This window comes from Hyperolius riggenbachi, chromosome 2, assembly GCF_040937935.1.
Source record: "Hyperolius riggenbachi isolate aHypRig1 chromosome 2, aHypRig1.pri, whole genome shotgun sequence".
Classification (NCBI taxonomy): domain Eukaryota; kingdom Metazoa; phylum Chordata; class Amphibia; order Anura; family Hyperoliidae; genus Hyperolius; species Hyperolius riggenbachi.
In genome coordinates, this window is record NC_090647.1 from 553805847 (window position 1) to 553823891 (window position 18045).

Here is an 18045-nt window from a genome sequence, read left to right on the forward strand (position 1 = left end):
TTTAAAGATCCAGTACACTCTCCCAAATTGGGGGCCATGAACGTGCACACCTCTTTCTCCAAGGTGACTTTCACAGAGGCTATTTCACAGAACCTCCATGACTCCCCTCGGTAAATACCTCCACTGACTTGCTGTCCGCTCCAGGATCAGCTTCAAGATTATGTGCATGGCCTATAAATCAGTCCACAAGACCTGGCTGACTTACATCTCTGAACTCATCCACAGACCTACACCTGACCACCCTTTCCGATCCTCCATTGACCTGCACCTGACTCCCTTACGCATCTACCACTCCCATTGGAGACAACAAGACTTCTCAAGAGCTGCCCTCATTCTCTAGAACTCCCTACCACCACCTATCAGGCTAGCACCATCATTTAACACCTTCAAACAAGCCCTCAAAACTCACCTCTTCAAGATCACATACACCCACCCCATCTATGCCATAACTCACTCTGCTGAGCACCTATTATGCAACTGGTACCTAGTGAGTTCCTACTCCTTCCCTTTAGATTGTAAGCCTCAGGTAGGGTCCTTCCTACTACTGTGTCCTACTTGACCATGCGCCCCCTCCATCTTTGGGTACGCTTCCTGTAGACTAACTTGGACCTTGAATTCTGTGGTGTCTAAGACTTAAAGGATGCCAGATTTGAAACACGCTAGAGAAACTGTTCTCTCTCAACTACTGCGCAGGCGTTGGCTGGGCTGTGCACGTCCTACAGCATGCGCCCTTGGCATGATATCACGAAGTCATGTCCATGACATCATACGCATGCACAGTGCGATCCCGGCCACGGGTGCGTGCTGTAGGATGCGCGCGGCCCGGCCAAACTCCGACAACCTGGAAGAGGCTGCCAGAGGGGCATTTGGGTATAATGCGGGGGCAGAAAGAAGAAAGAAGAACGGGGGGAGCACTAGGCATCAGCACAGGTGACATATGCCTGCTCCCCCTGTTTCTCTAGCTTGTTTCACATCTGGTATCCTTTAAATTCCTTTGCATGATCTTGTACCTTGTTGTCTGTCTCCCTATTTATCTATTGATCAACACTGCTTCAGCAGCGCAGCTTAATGAATCAATCCCTTTGTGTTGATGAGACACATCTTGGCTGATATAAAGCCACATACACACGCTCAACAAAAGTCTTTTAAATGTGTGATTATCAAACAACTTTAAGAAGTTGGACCACTTTTGTCAAGTAAAATTGGTCAACTTTTCGTCAAGATGACAAGGTGTTCTCACTGATAAGAGGCGACCAACGACTGATAAGACGCAGCTCAAGTCAGTCCAACAGTTGGAGTTGAGTTGAGTCAGGGTTTTTAACGGCAGGAAGTGGGAACTACAGTTCTTTCTTTTCCTTGTTATAAACTCTTATCAAGTATCGTTTGGTGTTTTGCCAGAAATCTGTTTTGCAGAAGCAGCGACCACAGAGCAGAAACAGCAGCCTGCCGAAAGCAGAAATATAGAGACGTGGCTATTTTTACCAAAACATTTTGCCGTGTTTATCAACAAATAAGCTTATCAACAAATATATATTTACAATCCCTGCATCCACCATGGACTTATATTACTGCTGCCACCACTGCATCAACACGGAAGTCCAACCGAGAGGAGGCTCGGCAGAAAACCGGCACTTCCGGCGCAACACGATGCGTTAAGTGTGCTCGGCTACACTGCCTTCCATTGTCCTTTTGCTTTACCCCGTTTTACCGGTGGGTAACACCTCGCATATTTTCAAGGCAAGTGTTAAAGGGGCCTTAAGAGAACCTGAGACTTAAAAACCTTCAAAAAGCAAATCTGTTCCAAAGGAGAAGGAAGTCTCTGAATCGTCCAGAGGCTCTCCACGCTGCCCTCTGGAACTCCACCGCTGCCAGGGACCCTCCTGCACATAGGCTTTGTGCTGCTCTACTCGTAACCGTTGGAGCATTGCTGCAGTACAGCCATGGTCATGTTTGAGGAGGAACTCGGCTGCGATGTGATTACTGACAAGCCCTTGTCAGGAATCTTCAGGGGGTCCGTGCTCAGTGACAGGGGACAAGAGGACAATGTGGAAAGCCTCTATAGGATCCAGAGGCTTCCTTCTTCTTAGCTAAGCATTTACTGTTTGACCGGAGCTTTGACTTGGGTACACTTAAAGCTTGGGCTCTGAGCACAGATATGATTCCAGTCCTGTGCAGCACTCAATGGAGGAGCTTTGTTTTTGTCTGTCTTAACACATCTTGATCACCGGGGGAGCAAATACATTACTGAGAGAATACTTGACCGGGACCCTACAAACAAGCCACTTCCTGCAGTCCAGACATAAGAGCCGTAGACTGCATTCCTGTTGGACAGATACAATACAATACAATAACATTTCTAGAGCTCTTTTCTCCAATAGGACTCAAAGTGCTTAGGCTCTCTCAGATTCAGTAAGATCTGTCCTTGCCCCTCCCCCTTCCATTCTGAAGAGCGTGACCATGGAAGTATCCCTTGGAGATGTTAAAGCACTTCCTCAGGGAATGGCATGACAACAAAGTGTTGGTGTATATACTTTAACCGTGAAGGCTACGTTCACTAACAAAGCTCTGTTGACTCCAGGCCATTTCCAGTGTTTGGCTAGACTTTCGGGTAAGGTTGTCCAATGTTGTCTCTAGATGCCACTTCCATTCTTCTATGCATCCAATTACCAAATCCACACCTCCTCCTCGTTGGCCAAGGCCACTCTCAACCCTATAGTGACGTAATGGCTTGGCATCAAACAGCAGACCAAAAAACTGAGGAAGAAAGATCAGGACCACTATCAGAATCCATAAAATAAATGTGGTCTCCATACAGGGGCATAGCTAGAAATGACTGGGCCCCATAGCAATTTTTTTTCACTAAATAGCGCAGGTGTGATTAGGACAGGGGTGGGTAAACTATAGCCCATGGGCCAGATTTGACCCGGAGGCGCTATGAAGGAGACCTGCCAACAGAGAGCTGCATTCCCCTCCTCTCTCCTTCCCCCTCCCGCCGTTCTTTTAAAAGAAGACTTATCACAAATCATCAACCACTTGTTCCAGCTGAGGTTACCATGACAATGATGCCATCATGTCACATGACAGCATGTTCATTAGTTTATTTTCGCTTCAGGTGTCCTTTAAAGAGAACCCAAGGTGGACCTAAACCAAAAATTGAGAAACTTACCTAACAAGGAAGGAAGCCTCTGAATCCTTTCCACATCGTCCTCCAGACCACCACCTCCTCCCAGGACCCTATAGAAGTTCACGGGCTCCTCTTCACGTTTAAAGCCCAAGTAAGGCCTTGCATGCGCATTGCGCAATAGCATGGATTGGCTCCAGCCTACTATGCAGGCATGATCATACTCTCGCAGATGCAACATGGACACGCTCATGCATTAAGAGGAGCTCAGCCATGATAACATATCCGGAAAGCTCTCGTTGGATATGTTCCAGGGTCCACATGTGTCAACCATGGGGGTCAGGAGGACGTGGGGAGCCTCTGCAGGATCCAGAGGCTTCCCTCTTCTTTGGTAAGTATCTACTTTTTTTGCTTTAGGTTCGCCACAGGTACACTTTCATGTGGGTCATGAGACATTTGTTGGTCTGCCATTAACCGGCATAGCTCTACAAAAGACCTTCTCTGGCCCTTAAGCAGTTAAGAACTCGGACATAAGAAGTACTTAATAACGATAGAGTCCCGTGTGGTAAGCATCCATTGTGTTATAGAGATACCGAAACCTTTTGCAGATCTGAGAACATTTGTTCCCAGTGAGTGATCCTGTACTTGTAAAATATCTCATAGCCACCAACGCAAATCTCAGCTCAATCAAACTTCCATTGTAAGAAAGGAACAGGCCTTGCATCCAATGCACCTGACCTCGGCTTCAAACAACGCCAGATGCTACAGATAAAAGCGAGATCTCCACCAGCCCCTGACTTCCGCAGCCACAGCATCCTCAGCTATTTATTCCACAAAGTGAGATTTCACCCGACCTCTATTGATTCCTGGCTGAAGCACCTCACATGTGACCTGAACCTCTTTGATAGTTCCTGTTAAACTCGTCACCGACCTCGAGTTCGGCGATAAATAGAAACGGGAAGAAATCGCAGCTGACAATCTTCTATGAGAGTCCATGGCCTTGGAGGGCACAGAAAACATATCTGTCTCTCCATTATGAAGATAAAGAGACGGGTTTGATCTCACAATGAAACTCAACGTTAGGTACTTTTACGACAAAGTTATCAAAAGCTTTACATTTAGATAAATGCAACGTATTGTTAAATGTATGGTTTGGCATTTTGTGTTCTCAGCTTGAGCTCAGTTTCAATAGACAGAGCTGAATGCCCAACAGGGAGCTCTTGGCACCAATGCAGGAAAAAAGGAAAAATAACAGTCTATAGACATGGCCAGATAGTGTATGTTTACTAAGAAGGGATTTAACTTGAAATTAGTGGCATCCTATCCTCCTCCCAAAGAAAACATTGAATGAAGACCCCCCCCCCCCTTGCCTTATTGTGCTGTAATGGCCCATACTCACGGGCTACAATTGTCGCCACAACACGCGGCGCGTATTGCGGCGACAGGTCGCCCGTGAGTATGCGGCGTTGCACGGGCGCGCACTCCGAACCGTCGCTCGTCGCTGATGTCGCCAGGCGATTGACCCGGTCGATCGCCTGGCGACAGTTGCCACCTTAACTGTCGCTAGTCCGCGTGAGTGAGGTGTTACTAGCCATTGATTTCAGAGGCAGAGGGGAGGAGGGGGGAGGAGAGGGGATTAGGCTGATGGCTCAAGATACAGATAAGCCTGCCTCTGTGTAATGTTTACAAACAACATGGCTGCTGTCATTGTATCACAGGAAGAAATAATCATATTCTATTAAAGCTGTTTGCAGCTAGATTTGCTGTGTAAACCATCTAAACTTTAGATAAGATATATAGACAAGTTACTTGTTATAGTTAGTTTTTCATCTCGGATCCGCTTTAAGGCTAGGGATGGTCAATGAGAGGCAAATTATTTTGAGTTGATGCAGCATTATGCAAATTTTGCATCCAAATGTATGCAGCTTGAAAATGGGCCAATCAAATTTTACTGCAGGATTTGATTGGTTCATTTTCAAGCTACATAAATCTGCGTACATCATTTGCATAATGCTACATCAACTCAAAATTATTTGCCTCTCATTGACCACTGCTAGCCCTAACTACGATTATATGAACCATAAAACAAACTGTGTATATACTGTTATTGTCAATGCAACCAGTAAGGGTTTTGTAAGGGTTTTTTCGCCTTCCTCTGGATCAACAGGGGTATGTGGGGGAGCAGGCTGGAGTTGTACTTTGTACTGGTTGAACTCGATGGACGTATGTCTTTTTTCAACCAAAATAACTATGTAACTATGTAACCACTTGTAGAATCTTAGGTCATAGAGTATCTGAGAGCGCAATAAGGCAGATTGTAACCCCAAGCAAAATCATCGGTTGCGTATCTTCCCAAAACAACCTAAATCTTAGCATATAATGCAAACAACATAGTTAGGTATTGTGTTTACTCCAAAACAACATAATTAGGCAGCATGTACCCCCAATCAACATTCCATATATACTCAAATATAAGTTGACCTGAATACAGGGCCACCCCCCCAAGTTTAACCTTAAAAACAGGAAAAAACGATTGACTTCAGTATAAGCCGAGCAGTATGTAGCGTTATGTGACTCAAACAAGCATAGCTAGGTATTGTTTAACCCCAAACAACATAATTAGCAGCATGTACCCCCAAATAACATAATTAGCAGCATGTACCCCCAAACAATATAATTAGCAGCATGTACCCCCAAATAACATAATTAGGCTGGATATCCTCACAAAAAAACGTAGTTAGGCAGAGTGTTACCTAATACCATATGATTGGACAAAGTTGCCCCCTCAGACAACATAATTAGACAGACTGTAGGCTAAATAATACAATAAGGCAGAGTGATTATGTAAGTGTGTGTATTTCTGTAGCTGATGCATTTGCCATAATAATTATTTTCCCCAATTATCTATTTTTCATTATAAGATTTCATTTTTTTTTTCTCCAAGTAAGCAATTAAAGAAAGCTAGCTCTATAGGCTGCCAGACTGCTCGCTTGTCTTTATTTTTTCGTTCTCAGTCTTCTACAATCTCAAAGGGACATCATTAACACCAACAGGCCTATTCAGCGCAGCGGTTCTTAAAGCGGACCTAAACTCAGAACTTCCTCTCTAGTCTAAAAGATAATCAACATCACAGGGTCGTAGCTAGGATCCTAAGAAATCCGGGGCACTTTTGGGTGCTCCAGCCAAAAAATGGGTGGGTTCATGCGACATAATGTGGGTGTGGCCATGGGTGGAGCTAAATGTACATGAACTTAACAGCGGTCTAAGTAGGCCTGCCCAGCAAAATGTTGGATGAAGTCCCCCTCTCCATTAATACAAAAAAATAAATAAATGCAGCATATCACATAAATAGACAGGGTCACTTACACATAACTAGGGAGTTACTTGGCTTCTGTGCTGGTCTGGCTTTCTGCTGGGTGGGTTGGCCTGCTTCCAGGTTATCTGGCAGTCCCCCCATAGCATTCCCAGACCTCCTGGTGGACCCCCTGCAATGCTCTCACGGGCCTCCCATTGAGGCACCACAACTCCCAGCATGCCCCCATAGAAGAACCACAGTTCCCTGTATACACCCATAAAGGCACCACAGCACCCAGCATGGTACCACAGCAGCCAACATACCCCCATTGAGGCACCACAACTCCCAGCATGCCCCCATAGAAGAACCACAGTTCCCTGTATACACCCATAAAGGCACCACAGCACCCATCTTGGCACCACAGCAACCAACATGCCCCTATAGAGGCACCACAGCACCTAGCATACCCCCATTGAGGCACCACAGCTCCCAGCATGCCCCATAGGGGCTACACAGCTCTGACTCTGCCTGGTGAGCATTCGGGGCACCCCAGAATAGATCCGTGGCATGTGCCACTGATCTTTCTGGCTAGCAACGCCCCTGCAACATCATAATAAGCTTTAAAGAAAAACATTTCTTTGTTACAGCTGATACAAATCCTGCAATAAATCTGCAGTGTGTCTACTTCCTGCTTTCAAGGAAGCAAACATAGGGTTAACATCCTGTGTTTACAAATTAGCACTGTCCTCTGCAAGAGTTCAGGTCCACTTTAAACTTATCTGCAGAAGTGAAGTTCTTAGGAGGACACAGAAACAAAGTTGCAGTAAAATATCAAAGTCTGGGTTTAAACAACTTCAAAAGGATGTTGGCGAGCCGGCCAAACGTTCGCTCACTTCCAGATCCCCCCCGTTCCAGAACAAGCAGCTGAAGGTCACTGCCAAATTGTTTGATGTTCAACTCTTATTTTATTGGGATTATTATAGAGCATTATAGCAATTAAGAGCGATCAGGACGAAAGCCTATTAACCGGCAATCTAGCTGTCTATTAAAAGAGCATGACGTGAATGCTACCTGCCTCATAAGAGCAAGTAACAAGGACAAAGAGGAAGAAAAACAATGTACATTATTTCATGACTTTTAAAACAGCAGGGTCAGCCATACCATCCCAGGAAAAAAAAACACATATATAAGTAAATACTGTATTTTTTGGAGTATAAGGGATCGTTCACATCTAGCCAACGCAGATGGCTGTGCGATCGGAATGCAGCGCATCCGATCGCACGCCATCTGCGCCGCTGCGCTGCTGATCCCATCCATTGACAGTGATGGGATCAGCTCTGTGGTGCGGGCAAAATGCAGGCAGCAGTACGCAAGCGATTCCCAGCGCATCGTACTGCTGCGCAGCGCAGTAGATGTGAACGGTAGAAGGGAAGTCTATGCCCTTCTGCCGTTCCTGGGTTTCAGCACATCATACACGCTTCCAAATATGCATGGAAGCACGTATTATGTGAACGAGGCCTTAGACTCCCCCAAAAGTGGGGTAAAAAGTCACTGCGTCTTATAGTCCAAATGCAGGGGAGGGGGGGGCGGGCATCCAAATCTTTGCAGGGGGGTCTGGTGATTTCTAATTACGCCCCTAACACAGCCCATTGCATCTGAAAATTAACTTAGCCATCATTAGGGGAGTAGATAAAAATGATGCAGGACGTGCGACTAAAAAATTGGTGCTGTCATAAGCGGCAATAGTAGAAGCTGTGATTAGTGGCAAGGAGGTTAAATGATGGTGCCCGACAAATAGTGCAGAGAGTAGGTACACTTAGGTGGGGGGGGGGGGGGGGGGAGGGTTAGCCATGGGGTGAAGTTATAAGTGTTAATCAGGGGGGGTGGGCGGGTGGAGTGGTTAGGGTTAGGCAGCGGTGGTGGAAGTGTTCGGATTAGGCAGTGGGGATGCAGTAGTTAGGGTTAGGCAGAGTGGGGTGGAGTGGTTAGGTTTAAGCAGGTGGGTGGAGTGTTTAGGGTTAGGCACCTGGGGGTCTTAGGGTTAGGCACCTGGGGGTCTTAGGGTTAGGCATAGGTAGAGGGAGAGTTCAGTGTGTTCAGTCGGCAGGGGTGAAGGGATACATTACCTGGTCCCAGGTGTTTGCATTTCCTCCACTTCCTGGTTTGTCTGTAGCTGTCCTGTATCTAGCCAATCACCATGCGGCTTTAGCCCCCGTATAGAATTGATTGGCTGCAGGATTTCTACAAACTAATCAGGAAGTAGAGGCGATGCAATCGCTGGGACCAGGTAAAGTATACAGATGCCGGTAGTGACGTCTTGTTACTAAAGTTATTTAACATTTTAGGACATTTCTAAAATGTTAAATAACCTTAGAAGCTAGATGTCATTATCAGGATCACCCTGCGCCTTTTTTAAATGTATGCAATTCTAGGCCATGGCCAGATTTGAAGCAAGGCCAAATAGGCCATGTCCTTGGGCACCAGGAAGCAAGGGGCGGGAAGTGGGCTGGCACACTCGGGCAGTTAAACTGCCAAACATGTAAACCACAGTGGTCACAGACCCGGTCCGTGCCAGCACTGCTTCCACAGGGCAGAGTAGTTGAGCACAGCACAGGATGGGGAAAGCACAGGACAGCTGTACTGTAATGATCTGCTCAGCTGCCTGTGCAGGCAGGCAGCTTTTTGACCATTGTTTAGGTCTGCATGCTGCAGGACTCTGGAAAGAAGAGCTTCTGTCAGTTTTGCAGCTTGTGCTTGCTGAGGAATTTGCATACGTTGTCATGAAAATTGCCTGGGCACATTCATTGGAGGCGTGTACTATAAGTACTATGTGTTTCCCACAATGCTTCGCTGGTCATAAGGATTTAGTCCTGTGTAACACTCCTGGAGGGGTGTCAGCCATGCTCTTTGTTTGAAGAGGGGTGTCAGCCATGCTCTTTGTTTGAAGATCAGCTTAGAGTTATTCCTGGAACTTGCACTAGGCAGGTTTCCCTAGTGCAGTTAGGATTGTTTATCTGTTTTGTTTGTCTGTTGCGATTGTCCTGTCCCAGCGACAGGAAATCGTTCTGTATGTCTGGGTGCTAACCGCAACAGCGGTTGTTGCTGGTAGCCCCTTCTGATCTGTTTCCTTGGATCGTGCTAGCCTCTTTTCGCTAGTGCTGTGGATCCTTCTGTTCTGCCTCCCTGGATCGTACTAGCATCCTGCGCTAGTGCTGTGGATCCTTCTGTCCTGCTACTCTGTACCTGGATCGCACTGGCATCCTGCGCTAGTGCTGTGGATCCTTCTGTTCTGTCTTCCTGGATCGCGCTAGTCACTTTCGCTAGTGCTGTGGATCCTTCTGTTCTGTCTGTCTGAATCGCACTTGCCCTAGCGTTAGTAGCAGTGAATTCCTCTGGTCTGGATCTTGGAGCTTACTTTCGGCTGCGGTCGCTGCTGGTTACTCCTTCTGTTTGTCGTGTGCTTGGATCACACTACTCTGACAGCAAGAGCAGTGGATCTTTCTGATACCTGGTTCGCACTGGCTCTGACGGTAAGAGCAGTGGTTCCTGTTTGATCAATTCTCGTTGTCTGTCTGTTTGCGTGCGCTTGCTGGTGCCTGCGGTAAGGCAACCGTGTAGCAAGCGCGTTTGTGTGGTGTCTGTCTTGTCTTGGTTAGTTAGGCGTGCTTGTCTCTATTGTGCTTATCACGTGGAGACCGTGCACGAACGCGTGCACTGTTGCGAATGAGTGCGGTGTTCGCGTTCAGTTAGCGTTTGTTATTTTCCTTGTTATTCTCATTGTATTATTTGCTGTGCCTTTGCTAACCCTGTATTCTGTTCTGATCTGCCTTGTGTCACGTCTGGCGATCGCACCTCTCGCGATCGTGTTCCTATTTCATATCTGCTGTTGTGTGTGCGCGGTCGCGGGGTGGCGACTGGATTGGCGCACACACATACAACCTGTCCCTTTGCTCGTTCTCATTCGCAATCGCCTCTCTTGCAATTGCGTTCCGTCGCTTCGTACAATTCCTGTCTGGCATTTGTGGAGGTACAGAGGATTGGTTCCTCTGCACTCCCCAGCGCCATCTGCCGACAGGAATTTCCCTCTACAGGTGCGTAGCACCTTTTGCTGGGTGCCTGCAATTATACGCTTGTGGAGGATTTCCGCCGTATCAGCGCACGCGTTGTGCGCTGATCACGGAGAAAGTTCCACAATCGTTACAGGTACATAAGAGGGGGGTGCTCAAGACCAGGGGAGTGGGCGGGACGGGGTTGACAGTGGGCCTTGGGCAGTAAAATGTACAAATCTGGCCCTGATCTAGGCCCCAATCTAGCTCATATTCAAGTCAAGTGCAGATATTAGACCTAGAAGTTCAATCAGATCCCAACACATACTCTGTTAACTTCTTCTCTCTGTCTTCCCCAATCCCATTTAAAACTTTTACAGACTTCACAGCAGTTTAATTGTGTTTCTCTCCATGTATCATTTTCCCATTAAGATTCGTCGCACGTCGTAATTAAGATAACCAATATTAGACCAGTTAATGCTGATCCCTTTTTCCGAGTTTCCAACAGTAACGCTTAATATAGTTCATTAAAAACAGCTAATTACTAACCGGCAATAAAAATAAAAGGCTTTTAGCGAACCGGCGTGGATATTTCTCCATATCATAAGTGAAGGCAGCCAGCTGAGACTTATCGTTCTTCGAATAACAGGTAAGACGGACGCGCGACCTTCGCAAGGTCAATAGAAGTTGGTTCTCCTATCTGGTCGTGCCGTGGACAGACCTCAAGCCCTTCTGGAAATAGCTGGTTTTATCAGGGTTTTTTTTCCACCCTGCCTGATTAGACAATTACTTTATAAAAAAAATTCTACGTTTCATTAGCCGAACGAAATAAAACCGATTCCAGGCAAGAGAGACGGTACTTCAAAATAATTCATATTGATGAAGCTCGGCGAAACAGGTCTGAAACAAGGCAGCTCTCTGTCCAAGAGCCTCTCTCCTTCCGCACAGCTAATTAATGATAGCTCAGGCTGGCGAATGGGGAGAGAGAGGAATAAAAACATAGAATTCCCGCTTTTATCTTCTGCAAACTAGAGCGCGTCTCATAAAGCGGACTTTTGTGTCTTTGCGATTTAGGTTGAATGGCCGTTTCGTTGTCTGCCGAATGGCTTGGGCGAAGCGGTGTGTGCTCATTATTATTACCAGTGACTTACAGTTCTTTCAACTCCCCTTTCAAATCTTCCGTGCAGTCAGCTTTGGAGTGTAATTATTGTGTTATTTATATAACGGTCTCCTGTTAGGCAAGAGCTACGCAAAGCAGCAGGACTTGGCATAAAAACTCTATATCTTACAGCGGAACTGAAGATAAAATAAAAAAAAAAGAGTTTCACTTACCTGGGGCTTCTGCCAGCCCCCTGCAGCCGACCTGTGCCCGCAAAGTTACCAAACGATCCTCCGTTCCACCGCCGCAGCTCACTTTCACTTTGGGAAATTGCGGTCCACTGCCTAGTCGCGTACGGCCTCGTTTGGCAGGCACGGTAGTAATTTTCTCTTATTGCGCCTGCACAGTACACTCCTGGCCACAGGAGCACATACGAGGCTGCGGCCGCGCCATGGCCGCACAGGCGCAGTGGACATCAACTTACAAGTCAGCGTGGAAGTGAACCACAGCGGGGGAGCGGAGGATCGTCTGGAAACGACGTAGGCACAGGACGGCTACAGGGGGCTGGCAGGAGCCGCAGGTAAGTGAACCTCTTTTTTTTTTTTTTAAATTTCATCCTCAGGTCCGCTTTAAGTTTTAGAAAAAGAAAGCGTTGTATCGGCAGCACGGTGGCGTAGTGCATAGTGCTCTTGCCTTGCAGCACAGGGTTCCCGGTTCGAATCCCAGCCAGGTCAACATCTGCAAGGAGTTTGTATGTTCTCCCGCGTCTGTGTGGGTTTCCTCTGGGCACTCTGGTTTCCTACCACATCCCAAAAACATACAGATAAGTTAATTGGCTTCCCTCGAAATTGGCCCTAGACTATGATACATACACTACACCATACATACATAGACATATGACTATGGAAGGGACTAGATTGTGAGCCCCACTGAGGGACAGTTAGTGACAAGACAATATACTCTGTACATTGCTGCGTAATATGCTGGCGCTATATAAATACTTAAATAAAAATAAATAAAGTATATAAATTACTGGGAGTAAATTAAAGTGAACATAAAAAAATCCTACTGTTATCACCTAAATTTGAGTTGGGGAAAGATCTCTAAGGCTGCTTTCACACTTAGGGCTCAATTCACAAAAGCGTGATCACTGCTATCACAGCAGTTATCACGCGATCTGCCGCTTGCAGGGCTTTTCACGAGATAAGCGAAGGTTTCCACGCGATCACGTGCCTTCGCTTGTCACGTGAACTAACGCTGTTCGTGTGAAAAGCCCCGCGAGCGGCAGATCGCGTGATAACTGCTGTGATAGCAGGTATCACACTTTTGTGAATCGAGACCTTAGAGCGTCACCCTGCCTTGCCGCACTCTCCCCTGTCGCAGCTCCTCGCAAGGGCAATATAAGTCTATGAAGACTTGCACACTATTGGGATGCGGTACGATAAAAGTAGCAAAATCATCAAGAGCCCGCCGCAAACTGTGTAGTGTATTGTCACATGACCTGTGCCTACCGCATGGATATGCAGCAATGGAATTCAACAGAACAAAATGTGATATACTGAATTAGATCGATACAGTAGATAGATAGATAGATAGATAGATAGATAGATAGATAGATAGATAGATAGATAGATAGATAGATAGATAGATAGAACGGAAGCAGGAAATTTGGGCGCATGAGGCAGGTGGACAAAAAGGGCGCCGCCATTCACTCCCATAATAAATATCGTTTAATGGGCGCCCAACAGAAAAAAAGGGCGCCGGAGAAAAATAACGTTTTAAAAGCGGCGCCCGGAGACTTTTAATGTTTTATAACTGCTTCTCATGATTACACATTATTTAATGATTTATAATTTTTTACACATTATTTTTAAACGAAAAACAGCACAATATTTTTTAAAACGTTATTAATGCTTATCACAGGGGGGTCTTAGGTTTAGGTACCACCAGGGGGGTCTTAGGTTTAGGCACCACCAGGAGGGTCTTAGGTTTAGGCACCACCAGGAGGGTGTTAGGTTTAGGCACCACCAGGGGGGTCTTAGGTTTAGGCACCACCAGGAGGGTCTTAGGTTTAGGCACCACCAGGGGGGTCTTAGGTTTAGGCACCACCAGGAGGGTCTTAGGTTTAGGCACCACCAGGAGGGTCTTAGGTTTAGGCACCACCAGGGGGGTCTTAGGTTTAGGCACCACCAGGGGGGTCTTAGGTTTAGGCACCACCAGGGGGGTCTTAGATTTAGGCACCACCAGGGGGGTCTTAGGTTTAGGCACCATCAGGGGGGTCTTAGGTTTAGGCACCAACAGGGAAGTCTTAGGTTTAGGCACCACCAGGGAGGTCTTAGGTTTAGGCACCACCAGGGGGGTCTTAGGTTTAGGCACCACCAGGAGGGTCTTAGGTTTAGGCACCACCAGGAGGGTCTTAGGTTTAGGCACCACCAGGGGGGTCTTAGGTTTAGGCACCACCAGGGGGGTCTTAGGTTTAGGCACCACCAGGGGGGTCTTAGATTTAGGCACCACCAGGGGGGTCTTAGGTTTAGGCACCATCAGGGGGGTCTTAGGTTTAGGCACCACCAGGGAAGTCTTAGGTTTAGGCACCACCAGGGGGGTCTTAGGTTTAGGCACCATCAGGGGGGTCTTAGGTTTAGGCACCATCAGGGGGGTCTTAGGTTTAGGCACCACCAGGGAAGTCTTAGGTTTAGGCACCACCAGAGGGGTCTTAGGTTTAGGCACCACCAGGGGGGTCTTAGGTTTAGGCACCAACAGGGGGGTCTTAGGTTTAGGTACCACCAGGGGGGTCTTAGGTTTAGGCACCACCAGGGGGGGTCTTAGGTTTAGGCACCACCAGGGGGGTCTTAGGTTTAGGCACCACCAGGGGGGTCTTAGGTTTAGGCACCACCAGGGGGGTCTTAGGTTTAGGCACCACCAGGGGGGTCTTAGGTTTAGGCACCACCAGGGGGGTCTTAGGTTTAGGCACCACCAGGGGGGTCTAGGGGTTAGGGGTAGGTACAGGGAGGGTGCTGTATGAGAGTAGGGTTAGGTATAGCTTTAGTAACATTCTTATTAATGTTTTATAAAACGTTATTATAAATTTCAGTTTTTAAACAGGGAAGATTAACGTTTTTACAATTGCCGATTTCATACACATTATTTAATGATTTATAACTTTATAAAACATTATTTTTAAAGAAATATAGCACAATTTTTTTTTAAACGTTATTCATGTTTATCGTTTAAAACCGTGCGCCCTTTTTTCCCGGCGCCCTTTTTTAACGTACGCAGATAGAACAATGAATGAGCAAATTGACACAAGAATAGAGAGAGAGAGAATATTGGGAATGAGTGGATGGATAGATAGATAGATAGATAGATAGATAGATAGATAGATAGATAGATAGATAGATAGATAGATAGATAGCATTTGATTTGCCAGAAATTTTTTATTAGGTATTTAATTTTGCAGACGGGGTCAATCTAGCATTGATTCATAAAAAAAAAAAAAACCTAAACAGTTACTGTGTTGAATTAGAAAAATAATATTTTGAATGTACTGAATGTGTCCCTAAAATCTTATTTCACACCAACTGCAAAAAATGAAATAATCTCCCAGACTGCTCTCCCCTCGCCCCTCCGTGGGCCATTCTACTGCAAATCTCAGCCATGGAAAGTTGGTTAATCAGTTACAAGAGTGCGCTGCCAATTACTTCCCCCACGGTCTGACCTTTTCATCTTCTGATGGCGATGCTGAACAGCGCAGCCTGGAACTCGCATAGAAAACACTCATCATTGCAGCCAGAGCTTTTCCCCCCAGCGAGCCCTGGCTGTAATGGAATATAGTCATGCATTAATTAAAGCTATATTTCACATAATGTCATCATCTAAGAGGAGCTTTCACACAGGCAAAGCTTAGGACGCAGAAATGGATTCCATTAAAGGGAATCTATTATTCCTAAGGGGACCTGAGGAAAGTTAGATATGGAGGCCGCCATATTTGTTTTCTTTAACCTCCCTGGCAGTATGATCAAGTCCAGTTCTGCCATTAAAGTGGATCCAAGATAAACTTTTACCAATTGCATAATTGCGTTCCTTACATATAGTTTATAGGGCATTCCTCAAGCTAAATACTTTTTTGTTTTGTTTTAATACTCTAATTCCCTATAAACTAAACAAGCCTCTCCCACAGCTCCTCCAGTGCCTTGGCACTCTGAGAGCCATGTAGCAAGGACTTATGGGAGCTCAGTCTGGGCAGAAGGAGGTGTTACCAGTCAGAGATTTCAGAGGCAGAGGGGAGGAGGGAGGAGGGAGGAGGAGAGGGGGAGTGAAGTTTTCACAGGCAGGGGAGGAGATGCAGAGCAGCTTGCCTGTGTGTAATGTGACAAACAGAACATGGATGCTCTCATTGTACCGCAGGAAGAAATAATCATATACTGTTAAAGCTGTTTGCGGCTAGATTTGCTGTGTAAACCATCTAAACTTAAGATATATAGACAAGTTACTTGTTATAGTTAGTTTTTTATCTCGGATTCGCTTTAAGGCAAAAGGGGCAATTGCCCCAGGGCCCACGACAGAACTCCAGGTGGTCTCCTACTGACTGTTCCAGCTAGAAGCCCCCTGTAATATGTGTGGCTGGCTGCACGGCATTGCAGTGCTGCAGAGGGAATGCATTGGCCAGTGGCCACATGTGTCCACGCTACATTCCACACAATCCCTTGCATCACCTACTGCTCGCACCAGGGGCTCCTCATTGGCTAGGAGCTGTCACCTGGTACAAGCAGAGGGCGATACAAAGGATTATGGGGGCTGTAGTGTGGATTCGTGTGGCCTCTGCATATCCTATGCATTACTGCAATGCTGTACACAACTAGCATTTCTTGCTCGTTCGGGGTGGACATGCGGTGGGCTAGATCAGGGGCCCCGGGGGCTGACTTTGCAGATTTTCTAAAAGCGATACCATTTTTTCATGACCCTTCAAGCAGGAAAAAAACATACCGCAGAGAAATCTACAGCAGCCCCAGTACAGACTCGCCTCCCCAAGATCCAGCTCTGTAATTCTTCCTCCTGTCCTCCGGGTGGCACTCTACCCCTATGTTGAGATTGCTGTCTGTCATCATGTGACAAACTGCAATCTTCCTTAAAGGATCAAGAGCCTCTGAGGGTCAGAAGAAGATGGGCAGCGAGTGTCCAAATTCCAGGGGAGGTGCGTCATACACACCGCACCACTGCGCACTCTGCAGATTTCTCCGGCCGACTACTGAGGTCCTATAGGTGACTGTAGTGATCTTCCAGTGTATCAAGCATGCTGACATCCTTGATAAACTTCCGAGTCAGAAGCAATGGACCAATCACAGGCTGGGAGCAGGGAGTGCGTCACTGAACAGGGGGCGGCATCCATATGATAAATATGTAAAACCGGCCTCAAGTGCATTTTTAAAGAGACACTGAAGCGAAAAAAAAATTATGATATAATGATTTGTATGTGTCGTACAACTAAGAAATAAAACATTAGGAGCAGAGACATAAGTCTAATATTGTTTCCAGTACAGGAAGAGTTAAGAAACTCCAGTTGTTATTTATGTAAAAGAGCCACTGAGCTCCACAGCTTTCAAAGTTGCAGAGAGCAGTGCTGCTCGGATACCCTTTTCAAAATCTGGAATGGATCCGGATCCGGATACCTAGATATCCGATCCGGATTGAATATCCGAGTTCAAACTTTTCTGATCCGAATCGGATATCCGACCTCAGTATCCGGGGTATCCGGGCAAATTCGGATATCTGAATAGAAAAACCGGAAGTGGCCTTTAAATTGCTTCAAAAACGTTTTTTAGGGTAAATGAGGCATGTAGCATCATTATTTTTTTAAAGGGAAACACTAATTGATGATGTGGGGACTTAAAATCTCCCCCCCACCCCCCAAAAAAAAATGGCTGTCAATTAACATCAGGATTAGGTTCCAGATAGCGGTTGTGTAGCCCACATTTGGCTTGATTCACAAAGCGGTGCTAACCTACTTAGCACGTCTAAAGTCTTTAGACGTGCTAACCAGGGTGCTAAGTAGGTTAGCACCGGATTTCTCAATCAGATCGCGCGCTAACTTTGTGTGCGCAAAGTTTTGGGCGCGCAAAATCCTATGCGCGCTAAGTCCCATAGGCTTTAATGGGCACTTCGTGCGGTGTGCCCTGCACTCTGTGCAGTGTGCGCATAAAGTTTTGCGCATAAAGTTTTGCATGCGAAAAGCTCGTTTAGACGTGCTAAGGGGGTTTTCACAGGCGTGCTAACAGTTAGCACCGCTTTGTGAATCAAGCCCATTGTGTCCAAAGTCCAACCGCACAACTGGGACATGGCAGTTTTCAGCCCAGACACCTCCAAAAAATGACGCAATTGTGTTTTGGGTTAAATATAGGTGGTATCAGCACAGCAGCAGTGGCCTGTGGCGCCCTGTCCTGGTGGTGGGAGCAGCAAAGGCAGCAGGAGCAGGGCAATGCAGCAGCAG